Raw genomic sequence first — 13,241 nt, 5'->3', positions numbered from 1 at the left:
GGACGTGTGATGTCCATCATATGCACCGCCTGGTCCAGGAGGAGGTGGGAAAAACACAGCGACCGCGCTGGGCACTGGATGCTGTAAATGGCCAGGCAGCGGAGCGGCTCTCACATCCTGGCTCTCTCTCCCTGATGCATGCAGCCTGCTGTGAAGTGGTTGGAATGAGCTGGGCTACACCACGCAGGTAAGGCTGAGCTGATCTGCAGGAGTGTCAAGACTGTCACATGTCACAGGGTCTTTGTATGTGACAGTGGGGGTCAGTGTCTGTGTCAGAGGGTCAGTGTAGGTATCAGGGGGGGTCAGTGTATGTGTCATGGGGGGTCAGTGTATGTGTCATGGGGGTCAGTGTATGTGTCATGGGGGTCAGTGTATGTGCCAGGGGGTCAGTGTATGTGCCAGGGGGGTCAGTGTATGTGTCAGGGGGGTCAGTGTATGTGTCAGAGGGGTCAGTGTTAGGAGGTCAGTGTATATGTGTCAGGGGGTCCGTGTAGGTGTCAGGCGGGTCAGTGTGGGTGTCAGGGAGATCAATGTAGGTGTCAGGGAGGTCAGTGTATCTGTGTCAGGGGGTCAGTGTATATGTGTCACTGGGGTCAGTGTAGGGGTCTGGTAGGTCAGTTTAGTGGTCAGCATGGATGAGCACTGGTGACTCAGGCAGCTTCCAACAAGTGAGCCTAACCCCCCGCCAAGCAGTCAATTCCCCCCCTTCACGCGCCGCTGCCGGGCTTGTGTGCCTTCTTCTTTCAATGCTCAATACCATTTTTTTTAATAATTTGGTGTTTACAGTGACAATGGGGGTTATTTTATAAAGGCAAATACACTTGGCAAATACACTTGGCACTACAAGTGCACTAGGAGAACCTAAGAGACAGCTAAAAGAAACACAAGCAGTAAATCAAATTCAAGATGATTTCAGTTCAAAAGTTTTATTTTTATTTTGAAAGAAATCAAAAATCTTCTGGCATAGCAATGGCCCCCCTACCCGTAAAATAGTCCACATATTTTTGTCACACATCACAGGCGCTTTGGGGGGGAGCAAGCCAGTACGGCCAGCTTCCAGGGCCGGGATAGGATTTAGGTCCCTAATTGCGGCCTCAGGCCCAACTGAGGCCATATAATTAGGAGCATTCTTTCTGAGAAAATTGTGCAGAACACAACACGCCATGACAATGTGGTTGATTTTGAACTCTGCCATATTTATGGATGTATGAAACAAGCGGAACCGGCTGGCCATTATGCCAAACGCATTCTCGAGCACTCTTCTGGCTCTGGCCAGCCAGTAATTAAACACCCTCCTCTCAGGGGTGAGGGTCCTCTGGGGAAATGGCCTCATCAGATGATTTCCAAGCCCAAATGCTTCATCAGCGACAAACACAAATGGGAGTCCTTCCACGTTGTCTTCCGCAGGTGGCATCTGGAGATGTCGGGAGAACTCGGTCTTGGACAACATTCCACCATCCGTCATCCGGCCATTTTTTCCCACATCCACATATAAAAAATCATATGTCGCCGACACCACCGCCATTATCACAATACTATGGAACCCCTTGTAGTTGAAATAGTATGACCCCGAATGGGGTGGTGGGACGATGCGGACATGCTTCCCATCTATTGTCCCTCTGCAGTTGGGAAATTCCCACCGCATGGCAAACTGGGAGGCCACAGTCTGCAATTCCTGTGAAGTTAAAGGAAATTGTGGAGTCGAACAATAAAAAAAAATATTAGTACTTTTGCACATAACATTGCAAGCAGATTATACAAAAACATTCTTGGCCAACATCAGTATAACATTTATTTAAAGGAGTATTTAAAGACAAAAATATAAGACCCATTTATCAGATTCCTCACCCCCTTTGATGGCCCATTGAACAACAATTGGGGGGGGGGGGGTTAGCTGAGTTTGGGCCCACAAAAAAAGACTCTGGCACTCTGCCTGAATTTAATGAAAACAAAAACATTTGTACACATTTTAGGGGGTGTTTAGGGCAAAGCGCTACAATAGAGCTGACAGAATACATGTGGCAAGTGACTAGGCTAAAGGTAAAGTGACGAGCGCAATAAATGTGACTAAGTAATCAAAGTGTTAATCAGTGTACACTGATAATGAACTAAAATTGAAACAAAGTGCTAGAAATAACATTTAAAACATCCATAATGAAAAAATCGTTCAGCCAGCAAGTGGCCAGTGAAAAAATGATATGCACAAGAATAGCTGCAAAAAGTCAGCAGGCAAACATAAATATGAAGCCTAAATAAGTCCTGGAATAATAGGCTAGCAGTGCAGCCTATATGATATTAAGTGCATAAAAGTGTAGGAAGTTCCAAAAGAAAAAAACTTCTCCAATAGTGATAGAATAGTGTGTTTAGGATCTTCTCATGTAGATCTTCAAATAATGTGAGCTCACAATGCGCTTACCTTCCCAAGGTAGTAATCAAGCCTTGATTAAATGGATATCCGGGGGGGCGTGGCTTGGCGCGCGATGCGAATGGCAGCAGTGTAGAGGAGCTCCGACATTCCGTGGGGCCTGAGAGCTGAAATCGGCCGGATTTCTAAAGGATTATGTCCTCCCAACCCAAGAGAGGATCACACAACCGCTCCCTGCGATCCTTGAACACCCCTAAGAGGAAAATTACCCCCACGAACCTCAGCAAATTCTGCTTCAGCGGCAAAAGCAAGGCCTCCAAGATGGCGCCGCCGCTTAGGCTGAACATGATGGAGGACCTGGAGGATGATGAGGTCTCCCTCCCAGCGTCTGAGGACTCATCTAAAGGTACTGACCGGGCTGACATACCCCTGACCTACGCAGCAATGACAGACATTGCAGCGGATATAAAAAATTCCTTCACCATAGCCATCACGGACATCAAGGCTGAATTACTCAGGCTCTCAGAGCAGATGGCCGTGACGGAGCGCGCTGGCAAGAGGAGAGACAGGGCCCTGCTTAGACTTGATGACATCTCGGCGTCCCACTCACAACACCTGATTGACATGAACAGACAAATTGAGGATTTGGACAATAGGGGACGCAGACATAATATTAGGATAAGGGGGGTCCCAGAAACGGTAGTCCCCGAGGGCATACGACCGGCGCTATCCGCCATCTTCAACAACCTATTGGAGAGGCCAGAACAATCCCCCATCGAATTCGACCGCGCTCATAGAGCGCTAAGACCCAGGGCCCCAGATGATAATCCTCCCAGGGATATCATATGCTGCCTCCCAAACTTCGGCCTTAAGGAAGAAATACTGCTCAAGGCGAGGAATGCAGACCAGATCCAACATGGCGATGCTGCAATACAATTGTTCCAGGACCTCTCGCCAATCACCCTTAGGAACAGGAGAGCACTGAAACCTCTCCTTGCCATCCTAAAAGAAAAGGGAATAACTTACCGGTGGAAGTTCCCGTTCGCTTTACAGGCCGCATACATGGGCAAACAACACCTGCTGAGAACCCCGGAGGATCTCCTGAAATTCTGCGAGGCTTTGCAGATTGCGCCTGTAGAGCTACCAGACTGGTATGCTGACTTCCTTCTACCACCCCTCATCAACAACCCACAGCACTCACCCGGTCCGCCATCACTCTTCTCCCCGATGCAACAGAGAAGCCAACGTGGCAACTCCTACAGAAGATACAACGACTCCCCAGCAACTTCCAAAAGCTCACGGAGCCCCAGAGTGAAGGAAGCACAACGTCTGTAAAGAACCCGGATAACAGACCACCATCTCAAACAAGACAGAAACTTGCTCACATGTGGTAATAACGAGTCGAAAATATCCTTGACTCATTACTTTGAATCACAAGCTCAGCAGTTATGGGTCCAGTTTTTCACTCCCATCCTTACGTTCCCTATTCAAATGTTTCGTTTGGTTTTTTTATTACAGTTTTCTTTTTTGGGTCCCTAGTGCCCCACTCAGCATATCACCTTATGCAGTTTCTTCTTTTTTAATATTAATGCCAGAATGCATGGGATGATTCAACATGATAGTAACCAGTAGATGGCGCTATCTCTCCCGTCTCCAAGATCCATACATCAGCGAACACTCTTGAACGGGACAGATCATCTGATAATCACCAACCCACTTCACCTCATCCGCCCACCTCTGCACAATATGCTGAACAGAGTAGCACTCTAGAAGGACAAATCGAGCTATAACCGGCAACTAACCCTTTGCACCCCTACAGGTTTACCTTTGTTTCAATGCCTTTCTCTTCCAGGTTTTAACCTTGTTTTACAGAGAACAAACCAGCCGTGCAAGAAAAAAAGAGGACTTTCACACCAAGCCTGCCCAGCAGCTACTCAAAGAAGGACCGATACAACCCAACATCCCAGATAACATACATGTCCATAGATATGTTAATCGTGAGTAACCTGCTAACCTGTTGGACGCACACATGGCACACTGCACCCCTTCGGACAGACTATGAAGTTAATTTGAACGGGTGCTCACTTACTCTTTACATGTTTACGCGTACCCCGGTTATACCTGAAAAGGAAAGGATGTAGGCTGGGTACCTTTGCCCTTTCTGATCGGGTTTACTTGATGAGATCTAACTCAGAACTGACTGCACCTTGAACTATACTAGCAAATATCCTGTTTGACTGTTACACAGGAAAAGTGGATCTTTCATTGTTTACCCTACAGTGGCAAGGGCCACAGGTGTTTTAAGGGGGACATTATCCTAAGCACCCTATATATTGTTGTTTTGATTTTTCATTATGTGCCTAGTTACAGTTTACCATAGCTACCAGGGTGGAGATCCCTTTCTTGTGCTCTGACAACACACCCAAAAATTCACGCATTAATGAAACGTGTTACAATTGAACTCTATCACACGACAGGCTCTAATTCCAATGTCCACCATGCATGATTCCCTATTTAACATCCTAAACAGGCGGCCTAGTAGACTAGTACGACCACATCAGGCACCCTTGAGGTGATCACTCCTGATATCCAGGTTAGTCCTTAGGCACGGGGATGACGGGCACACATGACCCGCACACACTTAAATACCGGGTGGGAATCCAATTGAGAAGACAAACTACCAAACTATATGACCTGCCGCCCTATTTTATTTTATGTTAGGATAGAAAATCAGGTCTTAGCATTAATGCCTCTCATAATTGACCACTACTGTATACTAGAGGTTGTCATGAATCTCCACAGTGCTGGCGCACCATACTTCATAGATGTTACCCTGACTGAACTCACATTTGATACAGTTAGAGTCCTGAGTGTTCTATGAAAGCATTGGTTCTTCCTCTTTGTTGTTTTCTTTCTTTTTCTTTGTTTTATGGTTCAGATTTTCAACCTAAACCTTCATCTTAGAGGTGAAACAGCCTCTAAAATAAACCATCAATGGTAATAGATATAAGTAATGACACTGAAGGAATAAGTGAAGGTATCCCCATAACTGACTCGAATACCACACCATTCCACACTGATTAAACCTAATCCCTAAGACAAGTAAATACTACTTTACACCTTGTTTCTTCAACACCTCAATTAAAGCCTACCCCTCTTCCTCTCATCTTCTCCCTACCGGCTTAAGTATACTAGAACTCCAACTATCTCACACACATACTTCTCAGGTCCCATGGCATCTCTCCACACATACAAAACCTAATTCTATATTACCGCATAGTCAACTTCAGGCATTGTCCATTCTCTATATAACAGAGAAGGATTTTGCCCTGAGGCGATTCGTGCGCGTGACTCCCACTCACCCCCAGGAGTATTTACTAGATCTTAATATTTAAGATACTAATTAACTCATCACCCTTAAGGTGTGAATTGAGTACAACTCATCCATACTTACTTTCTCCCCCCCTAACCCTTTGATCCTAACACCCCTCCTATCCCCCTACCCTGTACCCCCCCCACCCTCCCTCCCCTCACCACACACATCACAGCTCCCCCTCCCCCAGATCACCACCACATAGAAGGCACTAAGTCCACAAAATGGCATACTCATTTCTAGGTAAGTCCCCCATGCTCATTTCACATAACATTAACGGCTTGAACATCCCCGAAAAAAGAACAAAACTACTGAGGGAACTCAAAAAAATCCGTCCCTCTGTGGTCTTCCTACAAGAGACCCACTTCAAAGGGCAGAACATCCCCAAAATCACGAACAACATCTTTACAAAAGCATATCACGCCACCAACCGCTTGGCCAAGACTAAAGGGGTATCTATCTTGCTTAATAAAGACGCACCTTTTGTTCTTCAACACCAAATTTCAGACCCAGAGGGACGTTATATTTTCTTAAAAGGCACATGGGGAGGCTCCCCGATCACTCTAGCAAACGTGTATTTCCCCAATGCAGCACACATCACATTTTGCCGTAAAATCATTGACGAACTTAAATGGTTTGCAGAGGGATGTATTGTTCTAGGGGGCGACTTCAACATTCCCCTCTCCCCACTTAAAGACACATCGAATGGCCACACGCACGTATCTTACAGGACACTGAAACGTATTAAAATACTGCTGCAATCTCTGACACTCGTCGACTCATGGAGATCGATAAATCCCTCAGAAAAAGACTACACCTTCTTTTCACCACCCCACAAAAGATATTCCCGCATCGATATGATTTTCATCTCCCAAAGAGACCTGTGCAGGTTACTAAGAGCTGATATTGGCATAATCTCACTATCCGACCATGCCCCCACTGCCATCACACTACAACTCGGCCCACCTAAACGCTCCACTTTTAACTGGAGACTTAATGCAACATTACTCACTGACCAAGAAATCAGAGACGACATACACCAAAAAATCACGACTTACTTCCAGACTAATCTTGACAATGACACAAACCCCCTAAATAACTGGGAAGCGCACAAAGCGGTAATAAGGGGTGAACTAATCAAATGGGGCTCCAGAAGAAAGAAGGATAGAGAGGGAGAAATTGCACGTCTTTCACACCAAATATCCAAATTAGAGACTCAACACAAACAGTCCCTCTCGAAATCCGTAGAAGAAGAGCTGCAAACTTGTAGGTCTTCACTGAAACAGATCCTTGACATTAAAATTAGAAAGGCCCTCTTTTTCCGGAAAAACATTTTCTATGAGCAAGGGGATAAAAGCGGGAAACTTCTTGCGAAAGCTCTTAAAGACGCACAATCAACGAACCTCGTTCACGCTATTAAAGATAACCAGGGGGTACTAAGTCATGACACAGAAAAGATTGCCAACCTTTTTTCAAAATTCTATAAAAAACTATATAACCTCCCCGATCAACACAAACCACATCACATCACAAACTCCAAAAAGGAAGCGATATCAGAATTCCTAAAAGATAGCAAACTCCCGACGCTCAAACAAGATGACACCTCCAAATTAGATGAACCAATCAATCTCATGGAGCTACAAGTAGCAATTAAGGATTTAAAAACAGGAAAAAGCCCAGGCCCGGACGGCTTTACGTCCCAATATTATAAGACATACATGAATACCCTTTGTAAACCCCTCCTCTCATCCTTTAACTATCTAGCAAAAAATAAACATAACTCTACCTCCTTTCTCATGGCCCATATTGCAGTGATACCTAAACCCGACAAAGACCATTCTGACTGTGCCAATTTCAGACCCATATCGTTATTAAACGTTGATTTAAAGCTTTTAACAAAAATCCTAGCTAACAGATTGAAACCCATACTTAACAAAATAATTGGTCCCGAACAAGTCGGCTTCATGCCGGGCAGAGAGGCACGAGACAATATTACAAAGGCACTCAACTTAATACATCACGCACGAATATCCAAGACCAATGGAATGTTACTATCGACTGACGCCGAAAAGGCCTTCGATAGAATATCCTGGGAATATATGTTCTCCACTTGTACGCACATAGGCCTAGGAGAAAGCATGTTGTCATGGTTGTCGGCCTTATACCAGCATCCTCAAGCCAGAATAAAAGTAAATAACACCCTATCTGACCCTATAGAGATACAAAATGGGACCCGTCAGGGATGCCCCCTTTCCCCCATTCTCTTTATTATCTCCCTGGAACCGCTGATCAGAGCAGTCAACCTGGCTACAGGCGTAAAAGGACTAAAGGTAGGCAAGAAAGAGTACAAAGTTGCGGCTTACGCAGACGATTTGCTGTTTTTTCTTACTAGTCCCTTCTTTTCAATCCCCAATCTACAGAAACTATTTGAAACATTCGGATATATCTCTAATTTCAAAATTAATAAATCTAAATCTGAAGCCCTTAACCTGACACTACCACATGACCAAATTACCCACCTGAAATCTAACCATGCTTTCCACTGGGTCCCCTCATCCCTAAAATATTTAGGAATAAACTTGACCAACAGTTTAGATACACTTTTCCAGGCCAATTATTCCCCACTACTTAAACAAGTCTCCAATGATCTCAATAAATGGACACCAAAATTATTTTCATGGTTCGGAAGAGCTTCAATTCTGAAGATGACAATCCTCCCTAGACTTCTGTACATTTTTAATGCCTTACCTATACACGTACCGAACTTATTTTTTACCAAATTACTTAGAATACAAAGAAGGTTTCTATGGGCTGACAAAAACCCAAGGATTAGCCTCTCATTACTAACACTACATAAATGCAGAGGTGGAATAGGACTCCCTGATTACAAGAAATATCACCAAGCATCGCATATCACTAGGATAATAGACTGGCACTGCCACAGCAAAGAAAAAGATTGGGTCCAACTAGAGAGGTACATAGCCCCACACCACACACTATTCTCCCCATGGGCCTCCCACTCAAAGATAAGCAAATCAATTAAAAACCCAATAATAGCAAACACACTCAAAATTTGGCATACGGTAACGGCAAAACATGGAATGTCCACGACACCGGGCCCCCTCACCCCGATCTTCGATAACCCGGATTTCCCCCCAGGTCTCCAAGGCAAAAAAATTCCAGACTTACTAGCCCTAAATTGCTTCTCCGGCACCACAGTCAAATCCCTAGACACAATGAGGGAGGAATTTGGTGATATGTGCCCAGGCCCTTGGCTATATCTACAACTGAAAAACTTCCTAGTTAACACCAGATCTATTCCCTCTTATAGCCGACCCCTAACTACCCTAGAAGACATCTGCTATAAAAGGCGACCAGTCCCACACGCTACATCTCTGGCTTATTCCTGGCTCATCCAACCAACGCAAGAAGGTACGAGCAAACACAAAATTAAATGGGAGAAGGATCTCGGTATTAGCATAGATGACAAACAATGGGAAAAAGCATGCATATGGTCACACAAGTGTTCTTTGAGCACAAGATATCAAGAGATTTCCTACAAAATACTAACACAGTGGTATATCACACCTCAAAGGGCCAAAAAATGGTTTGAGACGGCATCAGACACATGCTGGCGCTGCGGTAAGGGCACAGGCACCTTCTTGCATGTTTGGTGGGATTGTCCCGTAATTTCAGCCTACTGGAAACAGGTGACTGACTGGATCAGGCACATCACGGAAACAAAAATCACATTAGACGCAGCCGCATGCCTGATCCACATCAACCACCTACCCATTAGCAAATACAAAAGGTCCCTTACCAGACACCTACTGAATGCCGCTAAAACCCTCATCCCTGTATATTGGAAGTCAACCCAGATACCTAAGATCAAAGAATGGTTGGATAGAATCACTTACATTTACAAAATGGAGGAAATTCTGGCCATGAAAACTGAAAATAGCACGAAATTCAACGATCTTTGGCAACCATGGTTCTTGTTTACCTACTCTGCTGAATACCAGTCCCTATGCAATTAATTACCTTGCACCCTCCCTACTTGTATGTCTTGACTGACATGTTCACTCCGACGAACACACATCCAATCCTGTACTAAGAAGCTGAAATAAGTACCACCCGTACTGCCCTGGACACACCCTATACTCACCCGTCGATAGACTTACCAATGCCTTCAATTTTGCAACCCCTACCCACACCTCTCCCCATCCCCCCCCTCTTTTCTTCCCCCTCACCCTTTACCCACCTACCCCCCCTCCCACTTACAAACTATTATTATTTGTCTTAAATTATCTGAATGTAATTTACCAACTTTGGCTAAATTTTACTGTTCGCAGACATATATTGTTATCAGTACTTGTTTTGTACCCTGCATAATCCATGTAATGGAAATGTCCCTTTACTTGCTATGTTTATTATCTCTAAATAAAAACCTTTGATTGTGAAAAAAATAAATAAATAAATGGATATCCACAAGAGGTGTTGTTGAATCTGCAACTGGCTCTGGATGTCCAAGGCGTCCTGTGTAATCCTATGTTTGTAGGCTCCAGACTTCTATTTGGCAGCGGTGGTGCTCAGCATGGGGAAATAAAAAGGTTGCTTCCCATAGTGTAGTAAACCAAGGCTATTTTATTAATAAAAACGCTAACAAGTGCATTTTAAAAGATCAGAAAAAACGAAACTGAAAACTGTTTTCAGTTTCGTTTTTTCTGATCTTTTAAAATGCACTTGTTAGCGTTTTTATTAATAAAATAGCCTTGGTTTACTACACTATGGGAAGCAACCTTTTTATTTCCCCATGCTGAGCACCACCGCTGCCAAATAGAAGTCTGGAGCCTACAAACATAGGATTACACAGGACGCCTTGGACATCCAGAGCCAGTTGCAGATTCAACAACACCTCTTGTGGATATCCATTTAATCAAGGCTTGATTACTACCTTGGGAAGGTAAGCGCATTGTGAGCTCACATTATTTGAAGATCTACATGAGAAGATCCTAAACACACTATTCTATCACTATTGGAGAAGTTTTTTTCTTTTGGAACTTCCTACACTTTTATGCACTTAATATCATATAGGCTGCACTGCTAGCCTATTATTCCAGGACTTATTTAGGCTTCATATTTATGTTTGCCTGCTGACTTTTTGCAGCTATTCTTGTGCATATCATTTTTTCACTGGCCACTTGCTGGCTGAACGATTTTTTCATTATGGATGTTTTAAATGTTATTTCTAGCACTTTGTTTAAATTTTAGTTCATTATCAGTGTACACTGATTAACACTTTGATTACTTAGTCACATTTATTGCGCTCGTCACTTTACCTTTCACAATTTTATTGTATTTTTATTCGATATTTATACATTATTAGATTGAGCAGCATCATCACTTTAGTTTATTATTATTATTTTACTTTACATCTCAAGGTTTACTAGGTAGGCGCAAGAGCACCCTCACTTTATCAAGTGACTAGGCTAGGTGTGTATGGGCCAATGAAAGCATGCTGGAGAGGTTTGTGAAGGGAAATATGCATGGAGGCCAAAAAAGGAGCATTACAAACTTACAGCATGCATGAGGACAAAGGGGACATTCACAGCATATTACAATCATGGTAATTAAAGCGGAGGTTCACCCTAAAAAACATCTATGTACCATCCCATCCAGCATACTTGCATCAGCTACAGTATGAATGAATGAATGATGACTTGTATAGCGATACTCATGCGAACTGAATCGCCTCTGGGTGCTTTTTCCAGCCAGAGTCTGCTTGGCTGGTGCGGTCATTTTACCCCGTAGGATCGTGACACGCTTGGGACACACAGTCATACACACAGATATACATATATATACTGGGCCAATTTGGACAAGATCCAATTTACCTACCAGCATGTCTTTGAAATGTGGGAGGAAACCAGAGTACACGGAGGAAACCCACGCATGCACAGGGAGAACATGCAAACTCCAGGCAGATGGTGTCATGGTCGGGATTCGAACCAGCGACCCTTTTGCTGCTAGGCGAAAGTGCTACTCACTGTGCTGCCAGTATGCTTTTTTCCGCTGTATTTACCGTTTAATCCTTTAGTTTCTTTTCAGACACCCGCGGGGAGTAGGTGTTCCTATGAAGAGGAGAACATGATTGACATACGGCTATGGCGCGTCACGCATTCCGCAAATAGCCAGACTAGGTCTCGGCTCTTCACGGCGCTATACGGCGCCTGCGCACGGACTAGGAGCTGACTGCGCAGGCGCCGTATACAGCTGAGTCCTATTTTGGCTATTTTCGGAACGCGCCATAGCCGGACGTCAATCATATTCCCCTCTTCATAGGAACGCCTATTTCCCGCGGGAGTCTGAAAAGGAAACTGAAGCGCAAAAAATAAATAAAAAAAGCATACTGTAGCTGACGCAAGTATGCTGGACGGGATGGTATATAATTATTTTAGGGTGAACCTCCGCTTTAAGGGATGATGAAAGAAATACCATACATTAGCATACATTAAATACATAGAATGTGATGTTAACCACTTATGCCCCGGACCAAAATGCTGCCTAAAGACCCAAGGTGTTTTTACAGTTCGGGACTGCATCGTTTTAACAGACAATTGCGCGGTCATGCGACGTGGCCCCCAAACAAAATTGGCGTCTTTTTTTCCCCCACAAATAGAGCTTTCTTTTGGTGGTATTTGATCACCTCTGCGGTTTTTATTTTTTGCGCTATAAACAAAAATAATGCGACAATTTTGAAAAAAATTCTATATTTTTTACTTTTTGTTATAATAAATATCCCCCAAAAACATATATAAAAACATTTTTTTCCCTCAGTTTAGGCCGATACGTATTCTTCGACCTATTTTTAGTAAAAAAAATCGCAATAAGCGTTTATCGATTGGTTTGCGCAAAATGTATAGCGTTTAAGAATAGGGGATAGTTTTATTGCATTTTTATTAATTATTTTTTTTTTACTACTAATGGCGGCGATCAGCGTTTTTTTTTCGTGACTGCGACATTATGGCGGACACTTCGGACAATTTTGACACATTTTTGGGACCATTGTCATTTTCACAGCAAAAAATGCATTTAAATTGCATTCTTTATTGTGAAAAAGACAGTTGCAGTTTGGGAGTTAACCACAGGGGGCGCTGTAGGAGTTAGGGTGCACCTAGTGTGTGTTTACAACTGTAGGGGGGTGTGGCTGTAGGACTGACGTCATCGATTGTGTCTCCCCTATAAAAGGGGATGACACGATCGATGCGCCGCCACAGTGAAGCACGGGGAAGCCGTGTTTACATACGGCTCTCCCCGTTCTTCAGCTCTGGGGAGCGATCGCGACGGAGCGGCTATAAACAAATAGTCGTCCCGGATCGCTCCCCGAGCGAACCCGACCGCCGCATGTAGCGGGGGGGGGGCCCCGATCGGACCCCCCACCCGCTAGAAGGCAAGGACGTACATGAACGCCCATGTGCCTGTACGTGCCATACTGTGGACGTA

Source organism: Rana temporaria, chromosome 1 (genome assembly GCF_905171775.1).
Source record: "Rana temporaria chromosome 1, aRanTem1.1, whole genome shotgun sequence".
Classification (NCBI taxonomy): domain Eukaryota; kingdom Metazoa; phylum Chordata; class Amphibia; order Anura; family Ranidae; genus Rana; species Rana temporaria.
The sequence above is the reverse complement of the archived record's forward strand: the minus strand, read 5'-3'. Positions refer to the sequence as shown.